This window comes from Myxine glutinosa, chromosome 9, assembly GCF_964187855.1.
Source record: "Myxine glutinosa chromosome 9, kmMyxGlut1.1, whole genome shotgun sequence".
NCBI classification, from domain to species: domain Eukaryota; kingdom Metazoa; phylum Chordata; class Myxini; order Myxiniformes; family Myxinidae; genus Myxine; species Myxine glutinosa.
Genome location: NC_136269.1, coordinates 132,263,951 through 132,282,947, shown reverse-complemented (window position 1 = coordinate 132,282,947; position 18,997 = coordinate 132,263,951). Strand labels below are relative to the sequence as shown.

Here is an 18,997-nt window from a genome sequence, read left to right as displayed (position 1 = left end):
CGTACTACGGCCTACCACCCCCAGGCCAACGGGTTGTGCGAGCGATTCCACCGCTCCATGAAGGCCGCGCTCATGGCCGGTCTTCAAGACGGCGGTTGGGCCGACCGGCTGCCGTGGGTCCTTTTGGGCCTCCGCACGGCCCCCAAGGAGGACCTCCGGGCATCCACCGCCGAGCTTGTCTACGGCCAGGCGCTACACGTCCCGGGCGAATTCGTGCCAGACGCTACCAGTCCCTGGTCCGCAGCTCACCAGCGCTCGGACCTCCAGGAGGCCGCCCGACGGTTTGCCCCCGTGCCAACATCCCACCACGGTGACCCTCAGTCCTACTTCCCCCCAGTGCTTCGCACAGCGGAGTACGTTTTTGTGCGTCATGACGCACATCGGGGGCCACTCCGGCCGCCGTACGACAGGCCCTTCCGGGTCCTGCGACGGGACGACAAGTCGTTCGTCATCGACATCGGCGGCAGGTCGGACCGGATTGCGGTGGACTGCCTCAAGCCGGCGCACGTGGACATCGACCAACCGCCACGGTTGGCCCTTCCGCCTCGGCGAGGCCGCCCCCCGTCCACGGTGCCCCCCACTCGACCGCCCACCACCACACCGGACCCCCCCCCCCCACGACCCGCCAGGGGTCGCTTCGGCCGGGTCATCAGGACCCGCCTCAAATTGACCCTGCCGGTGCAAGTCGATTCTGGGGGGACGTGTGTAGCGGCTACCGCTGGGTTTACCCAATCGCCTTGCACCTACCAAGGACGCGGAGCGATCACCATGCCGGGCTCGTCCAGGACGCCCGGGCAGGCCCGCGCTCAACTTGCCAGGCCTCGGCCGGGACGCCCGGCCACGCCCGCTCTCGACTTGCCAGGCCGCGTCCGGGACGCCGGGGCATGCCCGCCCTCGACTTGCCAGGCCGCGGCCAGGACGTCCGGCCACGCCCCCTCTCGCCTTTCCCGGGAAAACGCTCCGGGATAATGTGTGTATATATATTGCTGCCCGATAAACGGGCTTTTCAGAGTACCCGAGTTGTTTTGTGACAATAAAGAAACTCGGACGAATTCCAGCTTTTTGTCGCGTCCATTCTTCCGACTACGTGGGAGCACAGCTCCTTCAATGTATTAATTATTCGGAGTATCGTTGAGAGAGAGGAAGACAAATGATGAATTGCGAAAGATGATGGGAATAGAGCCTGTGATTGATGCTGTGAAGAGGAACAGGTTGAGATGGTTTGGTCATGTGTTGAGGAAGGATGAAAGTGACTGGTTGAGAAGTGATGGAAATGAATGTAGAAGGAAGTAGAGGACGGGGAAGACCGAGAAAGATTTGGCTAAAGGTGGTGGAAGAAGAAATGCGGGCAAGGGGGTTAAACAAGGGGAGATGCAGAAAATAGGGCAAAATGGAGAAGATTGTCATGGGGACTGCAAGGCTAACCCCCGCTCTAGCAGGGAAAATGGCCTTAAAATGCCTGTTGTTGTTGTTTATTAATTATGTACTATCGGAATGTACCGTTTGACACTATGGACTGCTGAGACCCATTTGACACTATGGACTGGTAATGGCGGGAATTTTTAATTTGTTCATGGTGCCGGCGATAGCTCACCGACTCTTCGCGAAGGACACCGTGAGATCTTCAACGTCCAACAACTAATGTCGCAGACGGGACGCCCAATTTACCGTCCATCCAGGGACGGCACACAAATTGATGAATCACCTGGATGCCTGTGAAACGCCTGAATGACAGTTTATAGCTTGGTCGGGAATCGAACCTAGGCGAGACATCCTAGAGACAAGTGTGTGTACCTCTAGGGTTCGGGATAGTTGTTAGGGTTAGGGTGAGGGTTAGGGTTGTTTGGGTTAGGGTTGTTGTTAGGGTTAGGGTTGTTGTTTGGGTAAGGGTTGGGGTTCGGGCTGTTGTTGGGGTTAGGGTGGTTGTTAGGGTTAGGGCTGTTGTTAGGGTTATTGTTCGGTTCTTGTTAGGGTTGGGGTTGTTGTTAGGGTTAGGGTTGTTGTTCGGGTAAGGGTTGGGGTTTGGGCTGTTGTTGGGGTTAGGGTGGTTGTTAGGGTTAGGGTTGTTGTTAGGGTTATTGTTTGGTTGTTGTTAGGGTTAGGGTTGTTGTTAGGGTTATTGTTCGGTTCTTGTTAGGGTTAGGGTTGTTGTTAGGGTTAGGGTTATTGTTAGGGTTAGGGTTAGTTGTTAGGGTTGTTGGGGTTGTTGTTAGGGTTAGGGTTAGTTGTTAGGGTTGTTAGGGTTGTTGTTAGGGTTAGGGTTGTTGTTAGGGTTGTTGTTAGGTTTAGGGTTAGTTTGGGTTAGGCTTAGTGTTAGGGGTTTATGGTTAGGGTTAGGCAATCCAGTTAACCTTGTTAGCTTTGCTTTGGCATCTTTATCCAGGATATGCTGAGTTAGGGTTAGGGTTGTTAGGGTTAGGGTTAGGGTTAGGGGTTTTATGGTTAGGGTTAGGCAATCCGGTTAACCTTGTTAGCTTTGCTTTGGCATCTTTATCCAGGATATTCAAGCACAAGGTGACACAACGCAAGAACAAAATTGGTTTCTGTGTTCCATTTCCAGTTAATCTCGTCCACACAATTAGGAAACGCCCCACGAATAACACGTCTGCGACACCCACAAGAGAGTGTACATGTTTGCAGTGGAGAGACAAGTTGGAACCAACAAAAAATGAGCAGTGCGTATGGCATGTGAACCACATGACATGTCTCAGCACCTGTATCCATATAGGTCATCGAGATAGACGTCCTTGTGTTAGTAGTTAAAGATCTTCCATAGAAAACACTCAACACCTTCACGATAAGCAAGGGCCATGGATAGAATGTTGTGGTTTTCATGTCGTCAGTGTTATCATTCTTTATACAAGGCAGGGGCATGTGACCCTCAGCCCTAATTTTAGACATCAAGCCGTTGGATATATGTCGGTTCAAACGAGCTGTTGCTTACATTTTCTTTCTGCAACGTTACAGCAAATTTGATGGAACCAGTTTATCTTGTAAATGGCAGGTGTGGCACGAAAAATGAGAAACTTTTGAGTTCGTTCGCCATTGCACGGTAGGGTCTAGTGCTTTCTCCTGAGGATTAAAATACACGCGCTATCACTACTTTGGTCGTCTCAAGGTCAACGAGTGCTTGAGGGAATTACGTCTACGGATTGATGGAGGAGAATCGTTCATGAAGTCGTGACCTTTTTCCAAGTGTTTTCCAGGTATTTTCCAGGTTCATTAAGTTGTCTCCTTTTTCCGATAAATCCACAATTGTCATCATTAGAACATTTACAGTGAGAGCAAAATTCGAGAAGTGGAGTGAAATAAAAAGTAGGAAAAAAAAACAATTACAGGTAATATAACAGTTGACGACCCATTTTGTTGGTGACCTTATGTAACGGTGTAAGGTTTGGACGCTTGGCACTTTACCGCGTGTTATTTTTAAGCCGCGGTGTGACCGTGTGTACACCATCTCTGCCCGCGTTTATAAAACCCCAGGGATCAGTGTGACCAGCATTTCGAACAAGACGTATGTGCTTCTGCAATCGCGGCTGTCTGCTCTCCTGTTGGACAGAAAGCACAAAGAGAGGTAAACCGGGGGAATTGGTTATTATGGCATGATAAGAGTTGGACAAAACAATCCTATTAATATTGTTAACAACCCTATATCTTACAACTGTTAATTATGAAGGAATATATTGTTTTTTCCACCTTCATGGTGAAAACAAATTGGGTCACTCGATCAAGATCGGGTTTATTGAGACAAGTAACACGTCTACAAGATTGTTGTTTCCAGCTGAAACAACCAAAACTTTACCGTTCCATGAAGGATCGAACATTAATATGGTGACGTTGCCTATTACGGTCCAGCAGCAAATTTCGAGGAAATTCGCCCTGGGGGTTGCAAACAGACTCACTCTTATCTCAATAATGATACAGATACAGTCTTTTTAAGCAACAGACTTGCTCTTATATCCGTATAAACAATATTGTGTCACATGATCAACGTCGGGTTATTTGGACTTTATCAAATCCTCAATATGATTGATGTTTAGAGCTGTTGCACAAATTAACCTGGGAGTGCAACGTGGCAATGATGGGTCAAATGGCCCCATTTCCTTGTTTGAGGTCATGTATAGGACAGTGTGGTGACTACTTATGCTCAGTGTATTTCTGTAAGGACTGTGGCATCTTTGTACTGCATATTAATTTCCATTCTGCATATGGAATATCAAATATATATATATATATATATATATATATATATATATATATATATATATATATATATATATATATATATATACTGTATATATATGCATATATATACATATACATATATATTGTTGAGTCGGTGGGGTAGTAGAGATGACTTTAGATCAGGTAGATTTGTGTAGGTAGCATGCTCCGACTGTCGTGAAGAACAAGAACCACCACCATGTAATAAGTAGAGTATCTGTTCAGCCCGAATGTCGGAGGAAGTTGTATATTTTTCCCGTCACGAGGGGGCGGGGCATGTTATTTAGCTCAGGGATTAGGTTAAGTAATTCCTTGTACGTCGTTCCCTGTGTGATTTACCCCTTTGTCTCTTTTGGCACCGCACCACACGTTGGACTAGAATCCCAAATTTAAACACCCCAATAATAAAACCTACCAGAAGCCAGGCATCAAGCACTAGGGCTGACAACCCTGACTTTGCAGGCACACATAGCTCGGGCAGGCCGAAGACACTCCCCGAGGAGCCGTGATTGGCCAGGGCTCTTGATTGACGAGGAAGGCCGGAGTAAGAAGGGACTCGCTGATTGGTGGAGGGAAGGATGAGTAGGAAGCATCTCACTGATTGAAGGAGAAGCACCGATGACGTCAGGATGGCGTGTAAAGTGGTTGGCGCTCAGACATCTTGCTTCTCGTGCTGGATGTCCAAGTGGACGGTTGTGCTTGCTCATATAAGCGTTTCGAGACTTTGCTGGTGGACTTGAGGCAGAAGAGGCGCGGACGGAGAGCTGCAGTTTTCCAGACAGGAACGACGCGTGGACAAGCGCTGCTGGGCTGCAGCGTGACAATGCACGGCATAAATAATGAGGGCGCCGTGAGGCCTGGACCCACTGCCGGCGGGATTGACAGGTAAGACCCTTCATCCCTCCCCCTTTTCTTTCTCCCTCCCGCGTATATATAAAATCCGCTGCTTGAACTGAATGCCCAGGAGTAACGCTCGATTGCCTTCTGTGACACTCCCGGTGTTAACTGAGAGCAGTCACACGACAATATAATATTGTAACGATTTTGAGAAGTGTGTAACGAATTTGAGAAGTGTAACGGTTTTTGAGAAGTGTAACAATTTTGGAGGAAGTGTAACGAATGTGGAAACGTTACAATGTGAACGTTACAAAAGTATGGTAACATCCTCGTAATGTAAATAATGGTCGCAGCCGTCCTAGTTCATTCCATGAAACTTACACGCAGGTCACGATATATCTTTTAAATAGTGTATTTCCTTATTCCATGTAGGCTAAATATGTGTTTCCCACTAGATTGACTTTGCATTGTATCAAACAAAATAAGCGTAGGCCCTTCCAATTTCCCCAAACATCTCCGCTCTCCAAAGTTCCTTTCAAAAGGGGAGTTGTTTTCAATCCCGCAGGCCGCCATTGCCCATGTGCTTTGAGTCGGAGAAGAAAGGCGTGTCTCCACCTCGTCATAAGAGGGAAGGAGTGAACCAGCCCTAACAGCCAATCAGCACCGCGGTGAGCGACCCGGTAGGCGTGCCCTCGGAGCCGGCGGCTTGATTTCGCCCGAGGTGATAAAAGCGACTGTAAGGGACTGCTTTACCAGAGGCCTTGGGAGATGACCTGGGAGATGAGCAAAGAGGCTGCACCAAGAGGAGCGGTGAGATGCGAAATGCTCCAAGCCAAAGAGGAGAGGTACTCGGCAAGGAAACCAGCTTTGGAGAGACGCGCTGAAAGGAGGGAGATGGCTCCACCACAAGAAGAGGAGCAGGTGTGCCGAACCAGCGCGTGACGTCTACTGCAGCGGATCCACGACGGAGGGTTTTCCCGCCAAAACCGCGAGGAATTGCGAGCTGCTGCCTCCCGACTTTGCCTCCCTCTCAAGCAATCCACCTCAAGCCCTACCTGCCTGCATTATCCCCTGTGTAAGTGTGAACGTCCTGTCCTGCTCGTTGTCTTGGGGTTAAGTAAAAATGAATAGTGTAAGTTAACGATTCGCTGTGTTACTGCTTCTTCCATCCATTGCTGTGTGTGTATAATAAATCTGTTCTTCCTCCGTATTCTTCTTCTTCTTCTTTTTCATTCTCTTTCGGTCACTTTAGAGGTTTCCCAATTGAATATCTGTGGGGCGATCTGGTCAACGTCGGGTGGAATCGGGTTCTAATCGGGGAGTAACTGTTCGGACGCGGTTAAATACACCACCGCTCGGTCAATATAACATCTAAAGCCGCGTCTGTAACAATTGGTGTCGAGGAGTTGGATTCGGACCTGGGACTAAATTTGTTAGGCCCAAATTTTGGAACACCAATTGTACTATTAGAGTAACAATTGGTGTCGAGGAGGGAGATCGGACCCGAAATCGGACCCGAAGCGCACTTAACGCGCTCAAAATTACAAGCTGCCGAAATTTATTTTGTTTTATAAAGCAAAACCCGAATTTTGAGATCGCGCCATGGACAATCAAGGCGATCGGATGTCGGTGGGAGAGATAGACAGGGTGGAATCGACCCAGGACCTCGGGGAAATGTATGTGGAGGAAAGGGAGGAGGAGAAAAATAGCAATGTGGTTGCGGAGGTTTCAGATGCACAAAATGGCGCTCTCGCGCACGTGGTTACAGCGGCACCAAATTTAGCCACGCCCATGGTCGCGGCAGCCGAGCCAGAGATGCCAGAGTACATGCGAGTCTTTATGATTCAAATGATGGCAAAAATGGATGCTCAGGGTGAGCGGTTGGGAAACCAAATTGTGGGAATGAGGGCTGATAGTGAGCGAATGGGAAACCAAATGGTGGTAATGGGAAACCAAATGGGGGTAATGAGGGACGAAGCGAGGGGTACGGTGAGAAGTTAGACAAAAATTTTGAGGGGTTAGACAACGGGATAAAAGAGGTAAAGAATGGGTTAACGGGGGTGGAAAACAGAATGGCTGCCCAGGAGAATCAGTTAGAGGGGGTGAAAAATGGGTTAATGGGGTTAGAAAATAGGATGGAGGACAAATTGCGGGAAATAGGGGAACAATCTGCCAGGGAAATCAAACAAATGGGAGAGCAGATAGAGGAGGTGAAAATCGGGGTAGAAACCAAACTGGATGCTCAGAGGGATGAATTGGGACAGATGAGGGTGGCATCTACAAAAGAGATGGAGGAAATACGACGAGGGGTAAGTGAGGAGGTTTCGGGGCTACGCGAGGAGGTAAAGCGAGGTGAGAAGCGTATGGAGAAAGAGGTGAGAAATAATACGGCAAAGTTACAAGGGGGAATAGAAGATCTGACGGAGGAGGTGGAACAGCTGACAGAGGGACAAACTAAGTTAGTGGAGCAGGTTCAAAGGAACACTGCAGTACTCGGAGGGTTAAAGGCGACACAAAAAGAAATTAAAAACGAATTAATAGCGACACAGAGGCAATGTCAGATGGTACGGGAGGAACTGACAATGAGGGTGGACGAGGTGACAGAGATAATGGAGACAAAGGACCGGCAGGTGAGGATGCACATAGAGACGGTCACGGTAGCCCTAGAGGACGAACTTGAGGAGACGCACCAAGAAATAAAAGAGGTTAAACAAAAATTAGAGGAAGTGGAAGAAGAGGTGAGTGAAATTAAGAAGAGACGGACAGAAACTAAGAGAAATAAAGGAGGAGATAGCGGAATATGTACAAGGTCGGTGCTCAACTCATAATGTGATGCTCACTAACCAAATAAAGAGTTTGCAGGTGGCAAAGGAGGTGCGGAGACAAGGTACGGAGGTGAGTGGCAATGTATATGATGTGAGGAAAGCTTCAGTCGGCTTGGGGATTGGTTTGGATCCGGGTGTTCGTGAGAGGGTGTTGGTGAAGTGTGCGACAGGTCTGGTGTGCGAAAAAAGAGGTGTGCGAGAATGTCCGACCATGGGGTGTGTGAGGAAAAAGTGCACGCCAAGGAGTGAGTGTGCCGTCAAGAGTGAGTTGGTCGAAGCGCGTGTGCGAGGGGGTACATGGAAGCGCGGTGTGGTGAGTGTTACAGAGGAAGTAACGAAAAAGTGTGCGCAAGAGGATGCGCGAGAAAGGTGTGTAACGGACGGGTGCATGGGGAAAGCGCATGCTGTCAAGAGTAAGGGAGAATGCATGCCTGTGGTGAGTGTTACAGAGGGTGTAACGGGACAATGTGCGGAAGAGTGTGCGCGAGAAAGGTGTGTAACGGACAGGTGCATGAGGAAAGAGTGCGCTGTCGAGAGGAAGGGTGAGTGCGTTGTCAAGAGTGGAGGTCAGAGTAGTGAGAGTGAAACGGAGCGTGAGTTGGTTGTGACAGGTGAGCGAGGATGTACACCTGGAATGGAAGGATGCACACCTGGAATGGTAGAGCGTGTGTGGGGATGCACACTTGAGTTGGTCGTGAGGCACGCGGTTGGGTGTGCAGGTGAGAGCACACCTGTGATTGTCACAAAGGAGGTGACCGAGAAAGGGGCGCGAAGAGGTGTGTTGGTGAGGTGTGCGAGCGACGAATGTGTGCCAAGGTGTTCGGTGGTCAGGTGTGTGACCAAGTCGGTGAGCAGAATGAGTGTACCGAGGTGTGTTAGAGAAGGTACGACCAAGAGCAGGGAGACGGCTGCATGTATGAGCAAGAAAGGGGTAGCGTATGCATGTAAGCGTCCAGGTGAAGCGTCGACGGTAACCGGTTTAGCGGTTAGGGCGACTTATAGCCGAATCGGGCCCTCGGTGCGCGTCGGGCAGCTTCGCGTGCCGCGAGGACCAGCGGGGATCCGAACCACGGCGGTTTCGAAAGAACCGCCGTACGCGATCCACGCTGTGCCTCGCTTGGAACGGCCGCGTCCGGGCTCCACTAGGCGGAGCGGGCAGCTGGATAGGAAGGGTCGTCATGGCGACCACGTTTTGTTGAGATGTGCCGGCAGGTACAAGATCGGGACATTGGATGGCTCCACGCCGAGGTGGTGCGTGAGATCTCGGCCCGGGTAAGCCCCCGCCCCTGCCCCGAATGCGGGACGCATCCAGCCGCCGGCACAAAAGAATCCGCGTTCATTGCTCGGCTGTACGAAGCCGGGCTGTAGACGTGAATTGGCGCACCGAGAGGATGTAATAAGTAGACGGGTGATGGTGATAGTGATCGTGATTTAAAACGAAATTTAGAAAAGTGAGTAGAATTGGCAGTAAATGGAAAATTTTTGAATTGGTTGGAATCTGGACGAACAAAATTGATAGTGAGAGACCCCCGATGTGGTGGGATGGCAAATCCACCATCCCTCACAGTGGGGGCAAATGCGCAATAGTTTATGGGGTGGCTATGACAACCGAGCCAGGGAGGGCTTGGATAATTGTAGGGATCTAGCGAAGATGACATTAGGTAACGTTAAGATTAGTTAGTGACTGATACCTGTAGTGGGGACGCAGGTAGATTAGTGTGGATGATAATGACGTGGGAGCGCAATAGTTTAAAGGGACGACTGGGAAGCGCAAGTTTCAGAGGGGAGTAGTTAGCTGAGATGATGCCGTGTGTGTGAGGATTGAACAGGTGAGAATGGAACAGGTGTGATTGCACAGGTGTGCAACTGAACAGGTGTGTGGAGCAGTGTATGAGGGAGTAGTGGTGATTGCGTGTTGTGTTGACCAAATGGTCCAGGAAGAAAGGAGGGTGCAGGTGGCACCAGGTGTGAGGGCACAGGGGTGCAACAACAGGTGTATGTGGCTGTGTGGATTAAATGGTAGTGTGGAATATCTGGAGTATTGGAATGGATGGTCGTGGAGTGAGAATGGTGGAAATTGTGGAGTGGAGTGGATGGTGCGAAGGTGTGAATGGGGGAAGAGTGCACCCCCATCACGGATACCCGGGACGGGTAGTGTAAGTGTTAGGTAGAGGGTACAGGTAAATTGTGGTTGGATATTGGCATCTGTGGTGCGGGTGGCAGAATGGTATGTGGATGGGTGCATTAGTGTTGTGGAAATGGCTGGGCGTGTAGCCTGTTAGTGTGTGTAGTTGGTTTGGGCACTCCACCACTGTGAGGATGTCGGCCAGGTGAGGCCGCAGGTGGGCTCTGGGAGCCGGTAGTAGTTGTTGTGGATGGGGCCCGAGGATCCGGAGGACGGACCCGGGTAGCCCAGTGCCAGAGGGCACCATGGGGTGACAGAGCCAGGAGAGGGGCTGTCCCCAGTTAGTTAGGTTAGGGTGAGGAGCTAGGTAAGCTCGGGTGGCAACTACAGTGGTGGAGGTGTGCAGGTGGGTAGACCTGTTGGGAGAGCTAGACGTCGCAGCCCAGAAATTGTGCGAGAGCACCGGGAGATGAATCGGGGGAGTGAGACCCCAAATTGAGAGGCACCACAGTTTGGTCAATGGGAATTGGTTTTTAGAACCCATAGTGTAAGTTGGCCAATGGACTGGCAGGGAGAGACCCCGGGTAGTGTAAAGTGTGTTAAAGTCATTTAGAGGATAGTTAGGATGAAGGATCTTCTCGCACCATCTGCATCCACTCACCTGAGGTGACAGGTACTCCACACCATGGCATGTTTTGATTATTTTTTATGATGCAAATGTTTGGATTGTGAGACGCATCATGACGTGGGTGTGACATTGTGCGTAATTCCATCTCTCCCTCCTTATGAGGATTGATGATGAATTGGTGATGGCAAATTTTGAAGTAGAGGGATTGTGGAGACGAATTTGGTATAGGGGAAATATGGGGAAGACGTGACAGTAGTGACGAATTTGTAAATGTGTAGATTTTTGTACATATGGGGTAAGAGCAAGGGTAGGGTAGGTGACAGGGGGGTGACGTACGGTAGGGACGAGCTTTCTCACTTCGCCCTCCGTACGCATTTCGCCTTGCATTGCCTTATTGACGTGTACCCTTGTGACCTTACCCCTCGCTCAATTGTCTTTCTTTTGTCTCCCACATGACCTGTGCGCCATTGGGTGCCGAGGGGAGCGTGCGTGAGGTGGCCATTGTGCGCCCGAGATTCCCAGAACCAGCATGCATTGCGTTGATGTACCACTGTATGGACCGCTGTTCTGCGGCCAAGTACCACTTGATGGACCCCAGGTTCTGGGGCAGGGCACCTCTGTTGGAGACCGGCCATAGTGGCCAGGGAATCTTGCTTGCGGACCTCGGTAAGGTGGCACCTATGCCAAACAGGTGGACCACCCTTAGTTGGCCCCTGAGGCCCTAAATAAAAATGGACACAAGTTGTGCTTTTTATTATTTCCAACTAGGCCGCATGAAGCCAGAAGACGTCGGGAAGAACATCGGCCCAGCAGAGAAAGAGAAGACCACCACCAGTTGTTTTGTTGTGTTTATTATGAACCATGGTGACTGCGCACCGGGTGGTGCTTTTGGTGCTTTGTGGTGCTTTTGGTGCTTTTGGTGCTTTTGGGTGCTTTGGTGGTATTGGTACTGGTGCATCGATGCAATGCGTGCTGTCTCCTCCCTCCCAACAGGAATTTCTTTTTCTTGTTCCCTAAGAAAAAAAAAAAAAACACAGGTCCTGGGTTGTGTTGTAAATAAGAAATCACGTCATTGTAAATAATGCTCCCCACCGTAAATGTATAGTTTGAGAATAATTCCGTAATTCGGTTAGCTGTGGGCTTGAGTCTGTTAGACAGGGTGCAATGCAATAGGGGGACATACTTATTTGTGTTTTAAGATTGTCACACTCAGGGTCAGGTTAATTGTAGAGGGAATTACACCTACGTGTCACACTAAGTTAAAGTTTAGTAGGCCCGAGTACGGGCCTGAAGAAAGGAGGGTGCAGTGTAACGATTTTGAGAAGTGTGTAACGAATTTGAGAAGTGTAACGGTTTTTGAGAAGTGTAACAATTTTGGAGGAAGTGTAACGAATGTGGAAACGTTACAATGTGAACGTTACAAAAGTATGGTAACATCCTCGTAATGTAAATAATGGTCGCAGCCGTCCTAGTTCATTCCATGAAACTTACACGCAGGTCACGATATATCTTTTAAATAGTGTATTTCCTTATTCCATGTAGGCTAAATATGTGTTTCCCACTAGATTGACTTTGCATTGTATCAAACAAAATAAGCGTAGGCCCTTCCAATTTCCCCAAACATCTCCGCTCTCCAAAGTTCCTTTCAAAAGGGGAGTTGTTTTCAATCCCGCAGGCCGCCATTGCCCATGTGCTTTGAGTCGGAGAAGAAAGGCGTGTCTCCACCTCGTCATAAGAGGGAAGGAGTGAACCAGCCCTAACAGCCAATCAGCACCGCGGTGAGCGACCCGGTAGGCGTGCCCTCGGAGCCGGCGGCTTGATTTCGCCCGAGGTGATAAAAGCGACTGTAAGGGACTGCTTTACCAGAGGCCTTGGGAGATGACATGGGAGATGAGCAAAGAGGCTGCACCAAGAGGAGCGGTGAGATGCGAAACGCTCCAAGCCAAAGAGGAGAGGTACTCGGCAAGGAAACCAGCTTTGGAGAGACGCGCTGAAAGGAGGGAGATGGCCCCACCACAAGAAGAGGAGCAGGTGTGCCGAACCAGCGCGTGACGTCTACCGCAGCGGATCCACGACGGAGGGTTTTCCCGCCAAAACCACGAGGAATTGCGAGCTGCTGCCTCCCGACTTTGCCTCCCTCTCAAGCAATCCACCTCAAGCCCTACCTGCCTGCATTATCCCCTGTGTAAGTGTGAACGTCCTGTCCTGCTCGTTGTCTTGGGGTTAAGTAAAAATGAAGAGTGTAAGTTAACGATTCGCTGTGTTACTGCTTCTTCCATCCATTGCTGTGTGTGTATAATAAATCTGTTCTTCCTCCGTATTCTTCGTATTCTTCTTTTTCATTCTCTTTCGGTCGCTTTAGAGGTTTCCCGATTGAATATCTGTGGGGCGATCTGGTCAACGTCGGGTGGAATCGGGTTCTAATCGGGGAGTAACTGTTCGGACGCGGTTAAATACACCACCGCTCGGTCAATATAACATCTAAAGCCGCGTCTGTAACAATATAATATAATATAATATAATATATATATATATATATATATATATATATATGTATGTATGTATGTATATGTATGTATGTATGTATATATATATATATATATATATATATATATATATATATATATATATATTGTTACAGATCGCGGACAGATGTTATATTGACCGAGCGGTGGTGTATTACCGCGACCTAACAGGATCCCCGACTCACCCGATTCCACCCAAACGTTGGCCGGATCGCACCGCAGCTGCTCAATGAGGGAAAAGACAAAAACGACGAATGCAAAGAGGAAAACGAAGGCAAAGAAAGGTTTGGAAATACTACTGAATTTATTGACTATTTACACACAAGCAAAAAGAAAGCAGTCACGTTTATTTACAAGCACATAAGACGCAGGTGACACAGGGAAAATACTAGCTTATACAGACTTAATTAACCCAGGACAGAACAAACAGAACAAACTCACGTACACAAGAAGGATGGAAAGGCAGGAGGTGGATGGCTGGAGGGAGAGGGAGGTCCAAGGGGGTCCCGCAGCACAACCGGCGCGTTTAGCAGCCGCCGTTCAGGCCCCACGCTGCTGTTTTGGCTGCTGTGGCCTCCGCTGCCTTCCCAGGACTTGTCTGACGCGTCTGGTCCAAACCCTCAACTCTTTCTTGGTTCACTCACTCCTCACCACCGACTCCTCACCGCAACCAACGCAACCACTGACCGCCACCACCGACTCCTCACCGCAACCAACTGACCACCGACTCCACTGACTGACTCTTCACAACTCTCTCTCTTGGGGACCAACTCTCAACCAACTCAGACCAACTCACAACTCACTTCCATTCGCGCCTTTTATAGCGCCTCCAGCGATTAAGCCGCCGGCGTTTTGGACACGCCCATCGGGGTGCTCACCTCGGCCCTGGTTGGTCGCGCGACCCTCGGGCTCCGCCCTGGATGACGACGGGCGGGCACGCCCCTCTTCCCCTCTATGACGAGGTGGAGACACGCCTTTCTTCCCCGACTCGAGCCTCGTGGTCAATGGCGGTTATTGGAGGGGAGGTAATTGCGAATCGAGGGCTCAGCAATGACGAAAGGGGATGTGATAGGAAATGGTGGTTTTGGGGGTGGGAATGAAAGGGGATCTATTCTCTTTCACTGGTGCAATGGAGTACTTCAATTAATGGGAGACACAGCCTTACTCTAAAACACAGAATAAGAGATAACTATCAACAGGGGTATTCTATTACTTGACTGATGTGTATGCTTGTGGACTAATTATGGGATGCCCTTTCACCTTTACACAGCTCCGGAGGTAGGGGGGGCGCAGAATAAACAATAATAATAATAATACAGCACACAATCCAAAAAATACAGTCCTCATCTCCGCAACAATATATATATATATATATATATATATATATTGTTACAGATCGCGGATTAAGATGTTAGTTACCGAGCGGTTTGGTATTGCCGCGACCGTTACAGGATCCCTGACTCACCCGATTCACCCAGAACTTTGGCCGTATCGCACCACTGCTGCTCAATGAGGGAAAAGACAAAAACGACGCAATGCAAGAGGAAAAGGAATAAAACGAGAAGACGTACAGACGAGTAATGGGGTTTATTATTTACACACACAAGCAAAAAGGAGCAGTCACGTTTATTTACAAGCACATAAGACGCAGGTGACACAGGGAAAATACTAGCTTACCTACAGACTTAATTAAATACCCAGGGACAGAACAAACAAAACAAACTCACGTATACAAGAAGGATGGAATGGAATGAATGTTGGAAGGAGGAATGGGAAGGTTCAGCTGGGGCAGATGGTTCGGGCTTGATCCCGCACGGGACGTCGGCTGGACCTCGACGGCCACCGATGCCACCGCTATTTGGTCCCCACGGGGTAACGGGTTGAAGCTGCCTGGTGGAGTCAACGCTGCCTCTCTGACTCAGCTCAGGGCGCGTCTGCCGTCTCTGGCGCAACTGCTGGTAATGGCCCTTGGCACCTTCTCTCTCTTGGCCCTGGTGTCTCCTCACCATTGACAACTCAACGCAACCAACGCAACCACTGACCCCTCGACGCCACCACTTCTCACCACCGACTTCTTACCACCGCAACCAACACAACCACTGACCCTCCTCTGGCAACCGACTCAGACCAACTCACAACTCACTTCCGTTTGCGCCTTTTATAGCGCCTCCAGCGATTACGCCGCCGGCGTTTTGGACACGCCCATCGGGGTGCTCACCTCGGCCCTGGTTGGTCGCGCGACCCTCGGGCTCCGCCCTGGATGACGACCGGCGGGCACGCCCCTCCTCCCCGCTATGACGAGGTGGAGACACGCCTTTCTTCCCCCAACCCTGCCTCGTGGTCAATGGCGGATGAAGGGAAAACCGCCCAACATGCAGTTGGCAATGCGAATTGCAATTGACGGAAAGGGGGGAATGGAAGTGTTGGGAGTGGGAATGAAGGGAATCTATCTCTTTCACTGGTGCAATGGAGTATTTCAATTAATGGAAGACACAGCCTTACACTAATACACATAATAAGGATATAACTGTCAAAAAAGATATATCGTGTCCTGCATGTATGTTTTATGGACTAACTACGGGAACGCCCTTTGACCTTTATACAACCACAAACGGAGGGAGGAGGGGTGATATTTTACAACAACCTTTTACAACAACATTTTACCACCACAATAAAATAAAAAAACATTCTCATATCCACAACAATATATATACATATATATATATATATATATATATATATATATATATATATATATATATATATATATATATATATATATATATATATATATATATATATATATATATATATATATATATATATATATATATATTGTTGCGGTTTTGTGTTTTTGCAAATAAAGGTTAATTTCCCCTCATAGTTTAGTCACACTACAACATGTAGCCTCGTTTAAGCTCAGTTATTTCTTAGTAAGTGCAAGCGTAGACCTTTCCTATGTTTACTTTTGCGTTGAGTAGAATAATGAGAGTTAGGTCTCCTTCCAATGCTTATGCCGCCTCGATGCTTTGAGTTTTGGTGCAAAATACCACAAGGCCGGCCTGAACAAGTCGATCCAGGCCGAAAGAAGGCGGGGCAGGAGAAGTGGGAGTGACCGGTAAGCACGAGCCGCCAGTCATGGCTCGAGGGGAGTGGCTTACCACTGCGGCAAAAGGCGGGGCTTGGAACATTTGTTGCGGGCCAGGGCGTGGCAATATAACCCTGTGCCCGAAGCCCCCACCTCAGTTATGAGGAGGACGTGCACTGAGTTACGAGCTCAGGTTATGAGGAGGACGTGCGCTGAATGGTGAGCTTGAGTTATGAGAGTCGGTTCGGAGCACCAAGTTGTGAGAAGGGAGGCAGACGAGTTACAAGTTGAGTTCTCGGTTGAGCTTGAGTCAGATCTGCCGTTGAGTTACGAGAGTGAAAGCGCGCAATTGTATTAATCGCGCTGTGAAGGACCGCCGTGCCGGGCGAGAGACGCGCATATTTTCCTGCCTGCCTTTGTTCAAGATATGCGCCGCGAGGATTCTCCCGCCTGCCTGCCTGCCTTCGTCGGGGGATGTGCGGTGACCGCCAGAGGGCCACGCCGGGTGAGCTGTTCCTGAACGACCAAAGTCGGCGCGTTCAGCGCATGAACATTTTCTTCCTTCATCCCCTGTGAGTGTGAATGGGCCCATTGTCTGGGCTGATAAGTTAAGCCTGACTAAGTTCTGCCCTGTGTCTCTGCTCCTTCTACCAATCCTTGTGTAAATAATAATAATTAAACGTGTTCTTTCTTTGATTTGACGGTTTCATCCCTTCCATCATTGATTGAGCATGGTACGAATTATATCGCTCTGATCGGGTTCCGATAACAAGGTAACTGCACGGACCACGTGGTACGCAATCCACTCGGGTGTACTCAAATTACGCGTGGTTCGTGCGAGACTTGATCCCCACTTCCGCGGCGGGGTGGGGTGGGTACTTAGGTACGTGCGAAGATTGTCCCGAAACGCTGTCCTACGTCTGACGGGAAGTGGCGACTCAAGTCTCGCGGTTGCAACGACCCAAGGAGAACAAGGGGCTCAATCCCCCCTTGGTAAGGGAACGGGGGTCGCGCAAAACCGTAACAATATGTATATATAGTATATACACTACATGATCAAAAGTACGTGGACTCCCAAACATAAAACATCTCATTCCAGAATCATGGGCATTAATATGGAGTTGGTCCTCTCCCCCCCCCCCCCCCCTTGCTGCTATAACAGCCTCCATTCTTCTGGGAAGGCTTTACACTAGATGACGGAACATTGCTGCGGGGATTTGCTTCCATTCAGCCACAAGAGCATCAGTGAGGTCAGGCACTGATGTTGAGCAATTAGGCCTGGCTTGCAGTCGGCGTTCCAATTCATCCCAAAGGTGTTTGATGAGGTTGAGGTCAGGGCTCTGTGCAGGCCAGTCAAGTTCTTCCACACCGATCTCAACAAACCATTTCTGTTTGCACCTCGCTTTGTGCATGGGGGCATGGTAATGCTGAAACAGGAAAGGGCATTCTCCAAACTGCCACAAAGTTGGAAGCATACAATCGTCTTAAATGTCATTGTATGCTGTAGCGTGAAGATTTCCCTTCACTGGAACTAAGGGGCCTGTCCCGAACCATGAAAAACAGCCCCAGACCATTATTCCTCCTCCGCCAAACTTTACAGTTGGCACTATGCATTCACACAGGTAGCGTTCTCCTGGCATCCGCCAAACCCAGATTTGTCCGTCAGACTGCCAGATGGTGAAGCGTGATTCATCACTTCAGAGAACGTGTTTCCACTTTTCCAGAGTCCAATGGCGGCGAGCTTTACACCACTTCAGCCGAAGCTTGGCATTGCACATGGTGATCTTAGGCGTGTGTGCGGCTGCTCGGCCATGGAAACCCATTGCATGAAACTCCCGACGAACAGTTGTTGTGCTGACATTGTTTCCAGAGGCAGTTTGGAACTCGGTAGTGAGTGTTGCAACCGAGGACAGACGATTTTTACGTGCTACGCGCTTCAGCACTCGGCGGTCCCGTTCTGTGAGCTTGTGTGGCCTACTACTTCGAAGCTGAGCTGCTATTGCTCCTAGACATTTCCACTTCATAATAACAACACTTACAGCTGACCAGGGCAGCTCTAGCAGGGCAGAAATTTGACGAACTCATTTGTTAGAAAAGTGGCATCCCATGACGGTGCCACGTTGAAAGTCACTGAGCTCTTCAGTTCGGCCCATTCTACTGCCAATGTTAGTCTATGGAGATTGCATGGCTGTGTGCTTGATTATATGTATATACCTGTCAGCAATGGTTGTGGCTGAAACAGCCAAATCGACTAATTAGAAGGGGTGTCCGCATACTTTTGTTCATGTAGTGTATATATATATATATATATATATATATATATATATATATATATATATATATATATATATATATATATATATATGTATGTATACATATATATATATATATATATATATATATGTATGTATACATATATATATATATATGTATACATACATATATATATATATATATATATGTATACATACATATATATATATATATATATATATATATATATATATATGTATGTATATATATATGTATGTATATATATATATATATATATATATATATATATATATATATATATATATATATATATATAATATATATATATATATATATATATACATACATATATGAATGAAATGAATATGTTGTTACAGGTATGGGGGTCGGTAATGAAATGCCTTATTCCAGTTAGGATTGTATAGGGTGGTGTGCTCTGAATGTCGCGAAGAGAAACCTTCCTGTAATTCA

The 18,997-nt window shown here is 48.5% G+C and overlaps 1 protein-coding gene across 11 annotated transcripts in view; it reads left to right on the top strand.

The window, feature by feature from the left end:
* The first annotated feature begins 2,857 nt into the window (after positions 1 to 2,857).
* Positions 2,858 to 18,997, top strand: part of ASB2 (ankyrin repeat and SOCS box containing 2) — a 108,418-nt gene continuing 92,278 nt past the window's right edge. For 3 of the 11 annotated variants that reach the window (XM_068128133.2, XM_078784952.1, XM_078784949.1), the window contains exon 1: positions 2,896 to 3,206. The gene's annotated coding sequence lies outside the window, so the exon portion shown is untranslated. Of the gene's footprint in view, positions 3,207 to 3,483; positions 3,575 to 4,686; positions 5,110 to 18,997 lie in introns of all 11 variants that reach the window. The other 8 variants (XM_068128131.2, XM_078784945.1, XM_078784950.1 and 5 more) reach the window with 7 other exon arrangements.